Source organism: Stegostoma tigrinum, unplaced genomic scaffold (assembly GCF_030684315.1).
Source record: "Stegostoma tigrinum isolate sSteTig4 unplaced genomic scaffold, sSteTig4.hap1 scaffold_49, whole genome shotgun sequence".
NCBI classification, from domain to species: Eukaryota; Metazoa; Chordata; class Chondrichthyes; order Orectolobiformes; family Stegostomatidae; genus Stegostoma; species Stegostoma tigrinum.
The window spans coordinates 1,882,313-1,896,543 of NW_026728419.1; the positions used below are offsets into that span (position 1 = coordinate 1,882,313).

General features: G+C 45.2%; 1 long non-coding RNA gene across 3 annotated transcripts in view; it reads left to right on the top strand.

Moving 5' to 3' along the window:
• The first annotated feature begins 9,026 nt into the window (after positions 1 to 9,026).
• Positions 9,027 to 14,231, top strand: part of LOC132208593 (uncharacterized) — a 49,910-nt gene continuing 44,705 nt past the window's right edge. For all 3 annotated transcript variants that reach the window (XR_009444723.1, XR_009444724.1, XR_009444722.1), the window contains exons 1-2: positions 9,027 to 9,193; positions 12,132 to 12,284. This is a non-coding gene — a long non-coding RNA (uncharacterized LOC132208593). The remainder of the gene's footprint in view (positions 9,194 to 12,131; positions 12,285 to 14,231) is intronic.

Here is a 14,231-nt window from a genome sequence, read left to right on the forward strand (position 1 = left end):
AGGTTTCAGACTTTTTAGGCCACTCAAAATAAAAATCAACAAAGCTTTCACATCAATATATGAATAAAAATCACTCTACACACCCTGGAAGCACTGTCTCAGAATCTAAAGGGAGTAACCCACAGTCGAGGCAAGGTCGGCTGCCTTCATGCAGGATAGGTTCACCAAGAGCAGTCTCTGGCATTAATACAGGGTAATGGGCACTGCCAGATGGACACCCGAGGCAGTCAGCTTCTCAGAGTCCACACCTCTGCAGTCCAGTGAGTGGGACTCAGTCAGCCCAGTGGGAGACTGAACCCAGTGTGGGGAGTGGGGAGAAAACAGCTGGGAAACTGGAGAGACATCAGTTAGATGTCGGGTCACCTAAAGCTCAGTCTGTCAAGGTCGCTCAAGGGGACTGCCACATCAGTCCTCATTGTGCTCAGTGATATTACACTGAGAAATGTCTGACTCCAGGGTCAGGCTGCTGTCATTGATGCAAGGCTGACAACTACTACTTTTCACAGGTGTCAATGGACCGCTGCTGTTTTAATCTCGTCGGATATGGGAGGCATGGTGGCTTAGTGATTAGCACTGCAGCTTCACAGTGCCAGGAACCCGGGCTCGATTCCAGGCTCAGGCTGACTGTGTGGAGTTTGCATATTCTCCCCGTGTCTGCATGGGTTTCCCCTGGGTGCTCCCACAGTCCAAAGATGTGTCGGCTAGGTGGATTGGCCATGCTAATTTGCCCGTAGTGTTGAAGGGTGTGTGGGTGAAAGGAAGATGGGTCTGGGTGGGATGCTTCAAGGGGCGGTTTGGACTTGTTGGGCTGAAGGGCCTGTTTCCACACCGTAGGGAATCTAATCTAATTTAATATGTCAGAGATGAGTATGAGCAAATGGAACAAAGGAGCTGAATATTTCCAAGATAACAAGGTGTGGGGCTGGATGAACACAGCAGGCCAAGCTGCTGCAGTTCCCTGCTGTGTTCATCCAGCTCCACACTTTGTTATCTTGGATTCTCCAGCATCTGCAGTTCCCATTGTCTCGAAAGGCAAATTTCCATGTGAGGTCTGGAATAAGTGAGTCAATGCCTGACTGAACACAGGGAGACAAGGAACTGGATTGAAGCTTGTGCTTTGTGAAAAATTAATGATAACTCATACCTTTCAGAATCAAAGTGGGTTGGAGTCTGAGGAATGAGAAAGGTGAAGTATCGTCAAACCTAAAAGACAAATGAAAACACCATAAAAGTAAAAGCCAAATTCAACATGAAAAGAGAAAGAGTACGATCACACTTAAATACTAGACCAAAAAATATCAACTGCTGACTTCAGCCTCATTTTTTTGTCAAATATTCATTTGCCTCTTCACTGTCTACTTGGTCTTCCTTCAACAATTTAACATTTTAACTTGTCAACTGAGCAGCCAGGACATCACCCTTCAGATACTTCAGTTCAAAATGAAACTCAACGAAGCTTTGCTCTAATTCAACTCCTTGAACATCTGGAATGATTTCCCAAAGGGCCTTTTTCATCCAAATACTATTTTTTGGCTGCTGTAATGTTGGAAAGGCACTGGTTAATGTGCAGAAAGCACGTTTTCATGAATAACAATTGGTAATGACTAGTTTCTCCATTGAAATAACATTCACTGAGGGATAAATAGTAGATGATTTATACGGGAGAATTCCATTCTTGTTTTTTTTGCGAATTGTTGTGATAATGGGATCTTGTGGTCATCCGAGATGAACATTTTCCCTGCTAATATCACCTTCAGCAAAGACCAGAAGAAACATTTTGCTTCATCAAAGAGTGGACACAAAAATGTGGCCAATATAATTTTGGTTTTGGCAAGTACTGGAACCATTGTGACCCACAACATACACGCATCAATTCAATCGGGTTACCCCACAGTCTCATCATTTTTCCAGTTTTCCCGTCTTTGAAATTCGTACTAAAATCCAATTTCTTTACAAATAGTGTCCAGTATATATTGAATTCAAATTACCTCAAAACTCTTCTCACAACCAAGAGTGATACCATGAAGGTATTGCTCCTTTCCCTCCGCTTCAATTAGTGTTAGTTCTAATTACACTGATGAGGGAGAGAAAAGAAATAAGCGATGCGCACTTGAAACTGCAGAGCTACAAGTCTGCAATGTTCACCTCACGTTGTCTCAACATGAAGTGTAGACACACAGCAGTTATTGTTTATTCTTGTTTGTGTTTATGGCATCACAGGCAAACCATTGTGATGTCACTGGGCTTATTCTTTTTTAAAAGAAAACCTTCCTGAGAAAGAACACAAAACCTGTTCGAGCAGTTACCTGCTGTTTTCCACTTCATCTCTGTGTACGCGGTTGTCATGTGGGGAGGGCTTGTTTGTAAACGTGGGCATCATGTCATGGATGCAGTTTCCCATCTCCGCCATCTTCCCTTAACAGCCTTCTTGGTATATTGCCCATGGGGGTGAAGGCACCAGGAGGCCTGCCAATGTGACCAATACGTCTATTAATTTATTTGGTGGCCAGACTGGCTGGTCAGCTGTCAAGAGGAAGGATGGTCTCATCTGTCCTGAAAATCCATTAAAAACATCCTGGAGGTTAATTCAACCTTTACATTGACCTTTGAATCCTTTGCACTCCTCTCATCACAGTCACAATAACACTTAGTGTTATGTCCTGCATGTTCACCAACTCTCTATTCATGCTCATACATTACCTTCAGTTCCAGAGCCCTTCTCTTATCTATTAGCCACCAGTGTGACACCCTACAAAATGCCTCTTGGGAATCCAAGTGTTATGCAGCTGTCGGTTTCCTCTTTGCGACCTCACTTGTTTGACTCTGAAAAAGGAATGAAATTGTCAAACATGCCTGGCCCCAGGGTGGCCTTGGACTTACCTGCAACTGTCCTGTCTCCATCATGCAATGTCTTCTTCTGGATTGAACATGTTGATTTCATCAGATGATACAATTTTTGTTTTAAGTGCATTGCTGAAACATACTTTATGAAGGAACATTATTAAGCACTTTCCCAACTGATTAAAGTCATGTTAACTGGCTTTATTCCTTATTTTTGCTCCTCCTTCTTTCTTAAATAGCAGTGTTACAACTGCTAATTTCTACTTCATTCAGACTTTTCCAGTATCCAGGGTGTTTTGGTAAATCAGAAACCAAAACATTTACGATGTCTGAAGCTGGGCTCCAGGGGTATTCAGTTTCTTGGAAGGACTGACAAGAAGGAGGAGGTAGGTTAGCATTGCTGGTTCGAGAGTAAAATTAATATGGTAATGAAAATGGATGTTAGTTCTGGTGAAATGGAGTCTAGGTACAGTTTAGAAACATCAAGGGACGGAAATTGACCGCGGTCAATGTATATACATCCCAGTCAACACTAGTGGTAATTTTAGCAGAAGGTACTAAAAAGGAAATTGAAGACACCAGCAGAAAGGGAGAGCTCTAATTACGATGAAAGGTCACTGAGTTCAGAGTCAGGTGACTTCAGTCTGCATAAAGATTGGGCAAAGCAAAACAGTTATCATTCCATACAAGAGGAATTCCTGGCATATTTTTTAAATTCATTCACGGGATGAGGGCATCACTGGCTAGGTTAACATTTATTACCCATTCCTAAATGACCAGAGAGCAGTTAAGAGTCAACCACGTTGCTGTGGGTCTGGAGTTACATGTAAGCGAGGCTGGCAGTTTACTTCCCTTAAAGGAGAACTGATTCATGCTCATCATTCGACCCTTAAATCCAGGTTTGTATTGAATTCAAATTCCGCCATCTGCTGCAACGGGATTCAAACACAAGTCCCCAACATAGTATCTGGGTTTCTGGATTAACTGTCCAGTGATAACAACCTCAGGCCATTGTCTCCCCAATGAAGTGTGTGCTCTGCGGGTTTCTGGGTCAACACTTTGAGGAACCAACAAGCAAAACTGAAGTTTGAGGTGGGAAGACTGTGTCCATGCCCCCTCGGGGAAGTGACCCTCATTTTCACCCACAGAACGAAACTAACAAGGACACCTTCCACCAAGAGTGCCAGAGGCTTTCGGAGAGAGCAACCCCCAGAAAGCAGAACTTCACTCACTTGGCTCTATTGTCCCATTCCAGACTCCAAAACTACAACCTATTCACAGCAACAAATGGAAGTATTTGATGGATGCCCTGGGTTTGTGCTCCTCCCCCATTGCTCACCTGCAGTTTTCCTGCTTCACCTTGTACTTCCAGCCAAACATCACTGATGTCAGCTGCTTCCTGCCATTCCAAATGCTCCTCCTCAAGTGGAAGGACAAACAGCAATGTGGAAATTCACACATATTTCTGGTCTGTGGAGGAAATGATACTGTTATAACTTCAGATAATTTTTAAAGGGCTCTTTTTGACCTTTGAAGCAGGGGGTGTACAAACACTATCACAGGCTCGAACTCACAACCACTTGTTTCTGAGACCAGTGCTCTGACCACTGAGCTGTGCAGCCAGGCACAAGACATGGAAAGAGGGTCTCATGTATTGGAAATAACAAAAGAATAGATAACTGGAGACTATTATATATCAAGACGTAACAAAACCGAAACAGAGCAGAGGGGCATCATGTGCAGAAGGTTGGGAGAATGCAAGGCTGAATCAGACAGTGTCCTGAGTGCCATAAACTGATCTTTCCTGCTGGTCCAGAGATTACGATTCAGTGCCTTCACTGTCGTAGCCTGTTCATGGTTATCATTTAAAGTAATAAATCTGAAATATTGACTGATCTTGAGAAGCAGAATTATGTCATTATCAGTCAAAATCGATTCACTCCATGTTACAGTCCCACATCAGCAATGCCAGCTGAAACTGCCTGATGCGCAATCAGTTTAAAACAAGAATAGAGGGGAGGCCAGGAAAAGTGAAGGGCAATGGTAGTTTGTGAGAGTTGGCTGGAGGCCAAGTGGAGCCAGGTTCAATGTGGGTGTTGAAGACTAGTCTTCACTGTTTACCCTGGCATACAGATCACATTGGATCAATCACACAAGGACCGTCCTTTGTGTGTTGTCTTTTGCACACAACAACTCGGGTCAGTGCCTCAAGGGGCTCGGATACTTTTAATTTGGCAACTAACTCAGGCCAGTGGTGCACAAACTAAGCTGTGTCGGGACACTATTTAAACGGGCCACCACTCATTGCAATGACCCAGAACTATGCAGAAAGAGGAAGAACACCAATACAAAATCTTTGCTTTGAATGGATATCCCTGCAATTTCATCCGCAGGTGCTGACTAAACAGCAGCACGAAGAGGACACATTATGCCCGAACACACTGGACACACTGCCACACATCAGGAACATATCAGAACTGACAACTCCTCTGACAACGAGGAGTTAAGGTAGCACACAAGCCCAAAGCCATGCTACGACAAACATTCTCAAGGACTAAAGACACCATACCCACAACATGCAGAACTGACATTGTTTGCAAAACACCATGCAACGATTGCCACAAACATTATATCAGACAGACAGGAAGGAAACAGGACAGACAGGATGAACATCAGCTGGCAGTCTTTGTGATATTATACACACACTGTTCTACCCGCTTCTCTGCTGTACACAAGGTTTCCCGACAAAAGGCAGCTTTATGTGGAACGCAAGCAGTTTCTCCTGACAATGGGTACCATTGCCATGAGCTGGGATATGAAATAGACAGTGAGTTGAAGTCGCCCCACACTCATGTTACTCAATTACCTTTCAATTTCAATTTTCAATTTCCAGAACCCAGCAATCCATTCACTTCAGCTGCTGGGAACCTGACACAAAGAGCTCTGGGCAGACATTCCTCTTCGGAAGCGTCTGTCAATTTGCAAGGGTAGAAAAGCTGTCAACTTCACTCGAGTGAGAGAGGATACAATATTCCAAACTTCCAATTCAAATTCAGATGCCGTATCAATTACACCACTGGCTCCACACATCTTGCTGCAGCTTTCATCCTGTCGACTTGTGATGTAATCAGGGATAGTGGTGGAAAAAAAACATTTGCAAGGTGAATATCCTGCAAAATAATCACCGTCACTGCTGCACTTCAATGTTCCCCACTTTGTGAAGCGGTGAATGTCACTGGCAAACAAAACACACTTATCCTCACATGCCTGCTTCACTGTCACCTGTTTCTTTGCCACCTGTTTCTCTGCTGGAAGTTGCCATTGTTTTATTCACAGTCATTGCAAAATTCTGCCTCATTTTTTTTATGAAATAATCTCCTCGCAACTTAAAAAACATCCCCTAGTCTTGAAATCTCCCATCCTTGAGAAATGACGACCACAATTCATATTATCTTCGTCTAATTATTGTATGAACTCCTAACAGGCCGCCTCTCAACCTCTTAAGCACCAGCAAGAAAAGTCAAAGTCTATCCGACCTTTCTTTATAAATCAAATCTTCCATATGAGGCAACATCCTGGTACACCTCTTCTTAACACTCGCCAGCTTCATAATATGCCTCCTGTAATTGTGTGACAGAAACCGCACACTGAATTCCAGAAGAGGTCTCATCAACATCCTGTGCAACCTCAATATGACTTCCCAACTCCTAAACTGAAACGATTGAGCAATGAAGGCTGGCGTGCCAAAAGCATGTTTAACGGCTGTCTTAAATGTGATGTAAACGTCAAATAATCATGTACCTGGATAACCTAGGTCCATGAGTAGGCACCCTAACAGTGAGACAAAGTCTGTGGGAGGATGGGGAATAGATTTGAATTTCTTTGACCTCACATCTAAAGAAATTTATTGTACACATGCAGCTGAATAAGATAAACAATTTATTCTCCGTGAAAAACTATGAATGAACCTGAACATTTTTCAATTAAAAAGTAAAGTTAGACCCTCTCGAGTCAGAAGGAAGCCATCACTGTTCTGTTTCTGAGCTTATATTACCCAACAAGTTCTGCACCACGTCATTCATTCACCATATCCTGATACGTTAACTTGGATCACTCTCCACAGGTATCAGTAACTATTGCCAATCCTCAGTTACATCTGGAGAATTTGATGTTTGACCTTTCTGAACCAGTGCAGGTCGTGAGGTGAAGTCGCACTTGCAATGATATTAGGTAAGGAGTTACCAAATTATCGTGAAGGATTAGTGATGTTTTCCAAAAGAACAAATTAAATGTTTTCACATTTTTGATTCAATCCAATGATCTGACATATTACACAAGGTTGTCACAAAACAACATTTGATGCCAGGCACTTATTAGGACAAGTGACCCAAAGCTGACCAAAGAAGTAGGTTTCAAGGAATATCCTGAACAAACTAAGGGACTTTGAAAACCAGGTATGTTTAGGGAGTAAATTCAGGAGCTTACGGCCTTGGAAACTGAAAACATGAAAAAGGTGGAAGAGTTAAAACCAGAAATCTACTGGAGGTTGGAAGTCAGGGAGAAAAACTGTTTTGAAGGAAAAAGCAAAAGAACAGTAGGCGCTTGAAAGTAGTAACACAAGCAGAAATTGATGAGAAACTCAGCTTATCTGGCAATGCTTGTGGATAGAGAGCAGCATTATTGTTTTGTGTCCAGTGACCCTTCTTCAGATATATCTCAGAGGGTTTTGCAGCTGGAGGGACTATTAAATGGAGGTGTGATAACAAAATTTCAAAATAAGGATATGAATTTCAATACCTTGATGCTTTGTCACCCAGAAAATGTTTATGTTAGTGAGGACAGGATGGCAAAACTCAAAGACGTTGAAATGGGTGAGAGTAAACACACGTGCAGCAGATTTTTGGATCTTCTCAAGATTTCAGGGAAGTAGAATTAAGAAGCCTGCTGGGATTGTGTTTGGGGAGTTAAGTCGAGAGGTAACAAAGGAATGGATGAGAGTTTCAGCAGCAGATGAACTGAGATGCTGCTGAGGTTGAAATTGTATATGGTCTTTGTGATAATGAGTGTGGGGGTGAGTAATGTGGTTAGAAGCTCATCTTGGGGTGAAATATTGCACCATGACTGTGAGCAGTGTTACCAGCCAGTTACCAGGGGCAGGGATGGAGTCAGTGGTGACGGAGTGGAGTTTGGCTGCCAGCCTGGATTGAGATTTAGCACTGTCTACTTAAATGTGATCTATACCCCTTTTCAAACAGGAACAGACTTGGCAGCAGAACTAATTTGTGAACCAACTGCCAGCTTTATTGAGACAAAGTTTGGAGTTTATCTGTTATGAAGTAAACTACAGTGACAAACTCAGACAGCTATTTCCAGTTGAGTGTGGTTTATGCTGCTTATGCCAATAACTAGCAGTTAAACAACTCATTGACGTTTTTGCAGCCTTGGTCTTCAAACTCCGTCTTGAGCTTTCATCTTCTGATTCTCGTTGTTTTCCATTGCACAGACCTTTCTTGAGAATCTCTTTTATGCTTGTTCTTTTTTGATTAACCTCCCTCTCTGCCCAATCACAGTTCATTAAAACAACACTTATCTGACTTCACCACGTGATGTTCTTCATATTCATAGCTATTCTCTTTACATCTTACCTGAGGACTGCTATACGTGTATTTATTATCCTTATTTCACCGCCATTTCTCTATTCGCTGAAAGAGCGGTATCAAGAGCTATCTTTAGCTTCGAGCTGCAGGAAGCCTTTTCAATTGCAACTTATTAAAAAATAACAAAAGAACTGGGATGTTGTAAATCAGGAACAAAAACAAAGTTGCTGGAAAAGCTCAGCAGGTCTGGCAGCATCTGTGAGGGTAAAAAGACAGAGTTAACGTTTCGGGTGCAGTGCCCCTTCCTCAGAGCGACTTATTAAAACCCCAGGGTCGCTAATGTAACATTCTTTCTCATCCAGTTCTCAGTCCCATTTGTCTCAAAATGCAACATTGTGACGACCATCATTTGCTTCTGACAATGACAACACAAAACACTGCGCATGCTCCAGCTCATAATGGCGTCTGGGTGATTGATGTCAGTGCGCGACCAATACGAGCACAGAGATGCAGTGCAGCGCCGGGCGGAAGTCCCTGCCCTTCTAGCCAATCGGAATGAAGAAGGGGCGGGATCGGTGAAAACCACGTGACCGGTCCAGAGTCGCTGAGATAATCAGAACTGCAGATACCAGAGACTCCGAGATAACACGGTGTGCAGCTGGATGAACACAGCAGGTCAAGCAGCATCAGAGGAGCAGGAAAGCTGACGTTTCGGGCCTAGCTCCTTCGCTGAGACCAAGATTTGTGCAATTGAGGTAAGAGCAGGACACGGTAAAGAAAGCAAAACGGCAGAAAGCGGGAGGGGAGTGATATTCGTATGGGTTTGGAAGTTTTAGAAACACTTAGTGCACGTCGGAAAACACACGCGTTTGAAACTCCCAGACTCACGTTTGCAGGAAACAAATCAATGCCTCAGATGGCGATAGGCCTGTGTGACCGCCACCATCTTTATTAGGGGGCAATGATCCGCCGGGCGCATGCGCGGCAGCTTTGAAACTTTAGAAGGGCCAAGCTCAAGCTGGGCGCATGCGCAGCCGCCTCTGGCTTAAAGTGAGAGAACAAGCTGTGGGGCTGGAGGACCACAGCAGGACAGGCTGCATCAGAGAGGGGCAGGAAAGCTGGCGTTTTCGGGCCTACACCCTTCAAAAATGGGGGAGGGGAAGGGGATACTGAAATAAATAGGGAGAGAGGGGGAGGCAGGTGGAGAGGAGACAGACAAGTTAAAGAGGTGGGGATGGAGCAGGTAAAGGTGAGTGTAGGGAGGGGATAGGTCAGTCCAGGGAGGACCAACAGGTCAAGTGGTTGGGATGAGGTTAGCAGGTAGGAAATGGGGGTGCAGCTTGAGTTGAGAGGAGGGGATAGGTGAGAGGAAGAACAGGTTAAGGAAGTGGGGATGAGCAGTTGTTTTGTGCGACCTGAGCGTAGAAGTTCTGTAACGTGGTCCCCAAGCCTCTGCTTGGTTTCCCCGATGTAGTTGAGGCCACAAAGGGTAGAGCGGATGCAGTATACCACATTAGCACCTGCAGTCCCCATACAGATGGCCTAAAAGCCCTACGCTATTTTCTGTCCTGCAGGTCTGATCAGTACCCCTCCACTGACCACCCCCCACCTGCCAACTTTAGGTGCTTTGCCAAACTCATTCTCACCCACAACAACTTCTCTGTCAACTCCTCCCACACCCTACAGACAAAGAGGGTGGCCATGGGTACCCGCATGGGCCCAAGCTATGCCTGCTTCTTTTGAACAATTCCTCTTCCGTACCTACACTGGCCCTGAACCCCACCTCTTCCTCCAGTACACGGATGACTGTATCGGTGCTGCCTAGTGCTCCCATGAGGAGCTCGAGCAGTTCGTCCACTTCACCAGTACCTACCACCCCAAACTTTAGTTCACCTGGACCATCTCTTACACCTCTCTCACATTCCTGGACTTCTGTTTCTGTCTTGGGCAACCATCTAGAAACCTATATCCATTTCAAGCCCACTGACTCCCACAGCTACCTAGAATACACCTCCTCCCACCCACCGTCCTGCAAAAAAGCCATCTCCTATTCCCAATTCCTTCACCTCCGCCGCATCTGCTCCCAGGGTTCCACTCCCGTACATCTCAGATGTCCTTGTTTTTTAAGGACCGCAACCCCAGCCCCCACTTCCCCTCCCCCCCGGAAGTAATCAAGAATGCCCTTCACTGTGTCTCCTGCATTTTTCAACAACTTCTCCCTCACAGCCCGTCCCTGTAATAACAACCGAAAAAGAATCCCCTCTCATCCCCTCATATCACTCCTCCAATCTCCGGATCCAACGCATCATCCTCTGACACTTCCGCCATCAGCAATCCGACCCCACCATCCAAGACACTTTCCCCTCCCCACCCTTGTCAACATTCCAGAGGGACCGCTCCGTACGTGACTCCCTTGTCTGCTCCGCACTCCCCTCCAGCCCCGCCACACCTGGCACTTTCAACCGCAACTGTAGGAATTGCTGCACCTGCCCCCACACCACCTCCCTCACCCCCATCCCAGGCCCCAAGAAGACTTTTCACATCAAGCAGATGTTCAACTGCACATCTGCTAATGTGGTATACTGTGTCCCCTGTACCTGTTGTGGCCTCCTCTACATCGGGGAAACCAAGCGGAGGCTTGGGGACGGCTTTGCAGAACATCTACGCTCGGTTCGCAATAAACAACTGCACCTCCCAGTCACGAACCATTTCAACACCCCGTCCTATTCCTCAGACGACGTGTCCATCCTGGGCCTCCTGCAGTGCTACAGCGATGCCAGCCGAAGGTTGCAGGAACAGCAGCTCGTTTTCTGCCTGGGAACCCTGCAGCCCAATGGTGTCAATGTGGATTTCACAAGCTTCAAAATCTCCCCTCCTCCAACCGCATCCCAAAACTAGCCCAGCTTGTCCCCACCTCCCTAACCTGTTCTTCCTCTCTTGTATATCCTCCTCCCACCTCAAGCTGCATCCCTGTTTCCTGCATACTAACCTCATCCCACCACCTTGACCTGTTCGTCCTCCCTGGACTGACCTATCACCTCTCTACCTCCCCGCCTGTCCTCTCCTTCACTTGCTCCATGCCTGCCTCTTTGACTTATCTGTCTCCTCTCCACCTATCTTCTCTCTCCATCTTCATTCTGTCTCCCCCTCTCTCCCTACTTAGTTCAGAATCCTTTTCCCTCCCCCATTTCTGATGAAGGGTCCAGGCCTGAAACGTCACCTATCCTGCTCCTAAGATGCTCCTTGGCCTGCTGTGTACATCCAGCTCCACACCTTGTTGTCTCGGATTCTCCAGCATCTGCAGTTGCTATTATCTCTTATCCAAGTGTTTGTTCCTTCTGGATTTCTTTCCCAGAGTGTGGGATAGCAGCAGCTCGCACTGCTCCTACTCTGTGCTCCCTGATCACCTTTGTCGGTGTCGGTCTGTAATGATGGGTATATTTGATCTCTGTAGTATTTTACTGTTAATTCCTTTACCTTTTTTGTGAAGAAATTTTCCACTGCTGCCCACCCCCTCACCATCTGCTGCTGTCTTACCAGATTAATTTTTGAACGGTATCTTTTACAGCCAGGACACACATTCCCAGAAAGAGAGTGCATTTTTCTTCCATTTCAGACCATCAAATTCGACAGCATTTTTATTCTCGTCATTAAATTTGCACTTCAACATTTGCTCTGTTTCTCCTTCTGCAGATGCCAGCGATCGTTGCCAAAGCCCTGTTGCCTGTGGAGAAGGTGATGTTTAACTTTCGTGTCCTGCTGCAGTTCGCACGATGAAGGTGCTCCCACAATGCGGTCATTTGAGAAGTTACAGATCGGTCATCTAGCGATACTGAAGAGCTGATGGTGTGTCCAAATCAACAAACAATTTGTATTTTTATCATGTTTTATAATTTCACAAAAATATTGTCCAGAAACTTTTGACATAAGGCCACATTAGATCAAGTGACCAAAAAGTAACTAAATTTGCAGGTTTTCCTGACTATCTTAAAGAAGGAAAGCAAACCTAAGAGGTTTATCAGGGGAATTCCAGACCATGTTGCCTGGCAACTGTAGAAACAGCCTCCAGTCGTGAAGCAATGACAAAGCGCATTGTTGGAGCTGAAACTAAATGAGTTATCGAAGTCTTGAAGGTTGTGTGGTGCAGGGAGATAGGGCTCATCACAGCCAGGAATTAAATCAAGGATGAGAATTTTAAATTGTTGCTTATAAATAGGAGCCTTTGTGGGTCAGGGAGCACAGCAGTGATGGTGAACAGGTCTTGGGACAAATGAACTTGTGTGCAGCAGAATTTTAGGTATTCTTGAGGTTACAGGGACGTTGAATGTGGGAGGCTGACTGGCAGTGAGTTTGGATAGTTAAGTCTAGAGGTAACACAGGAATAGATGAGAGGCTCAGCAAATGAGCTGAAACTAAGGTGTCACTGTCGGGTCATTTCCACTGAAGTGGAAATAAGTGGTTTTGGTGCAGGGCTCTGCTGTTTACCCTCACCTCACCTCAGGAATTCAGCTGTTTGTGAATTTGTGGATCAAGTCTGTAATAAGATCAGGAACCGACTGCCCGCTGTGACCCAAACTGGGTGTCACTGAGCAGGTTACTGCTGAGTAAGTGCTGCTTAATACCGCGGTTGTCAACACCTTCCATCACTTTACTGATGATAGAGAGTAGATTGCTTGAGGGGAAATTGGTCGGGTTGGATTTGCTGTGTTTTTGTGCTGAACAGACCTGGGCAGTTTTCCAAATTGTCAATAGATGCCAGCACTGTAGCAGGACTGAAACAGTTTGGCTTGGCGCTAGCAAGCTCTAGAGCGCTAGTCATCGGTACTATTGCCAGAGTGTTGCCAGGGTCTGTAACCTTTCATTCATTTATTAATATTATTTGAAATGAATCAAATTGGATGAAAACTCACATCTCTGATGTCGGGGACCTCTGGAGAATGCTGAGATGGATCATCCAGTTGGCACTTCTGGCTCAATATTGCTGCAGTCTTATCTTTTGCATAGTTTGGGCTCCTCTGTCAGTAAGGATTGGGATTTTTGGCATGCTTCCTCCAGTGAGTTGTTTTAATTGTCCATCACCATTCACAACTGTGTTTGGCAGAACTGCAGAGCTTACATCTGATCTATTGGTTATGGGGTGGCTTAGCTCTAATTCTATCAGTGACAATGGGAACTGCAGATGCTGGAGAATCCAAGATAATGAAATGTGAGGCTGGATGAACACAGCAGGCCCAGCAGCATCTCAGGAGCACAAAAGCTGACATTTCGGGCCTGGACCCTTCATGAAGGGTCTAGTCCCGAAATGTCAGCTTTTGTGCTCCTGAGATGCTGCTGGGCCTGCTGTGTTCATCCAGCCTCACATTTCATTATCTTAGCTCTAATTCTTGCTGCTGATGTTATTTGACATGCAGATAGTCCTGTTTGGTAGTTTTACCAGGTTGGCACCTTATTTGTAGGTATGCCTTGTGCTGTTCTTGGCATGCCCTCTGATGCTATCCACTCAACTAGTGTTTGTCCCCTGGATCAATGGCTGACTGTAGGATATGCTGGGCCATGAGGTTACAGATTGTGCTGGAGAAGGTCTGCTGCTGTTGTAGTCTCTCACAAAGCCTCATAGATATCTGGTTTTGAGTTCCTGTGTCTGTTCAAAGTCTGTCCTTTTCAGCCAAAGTTCGTGCCACCCAATGCAATGGGCGGTATTCTCCAGTTTAAGATGAGGCTCTGTCTCCAAAGGACTGTGCGGCGGTCGCTGTTATCAATCCTGTCATGGACAGATGCCTCTGCAGCTGGGAA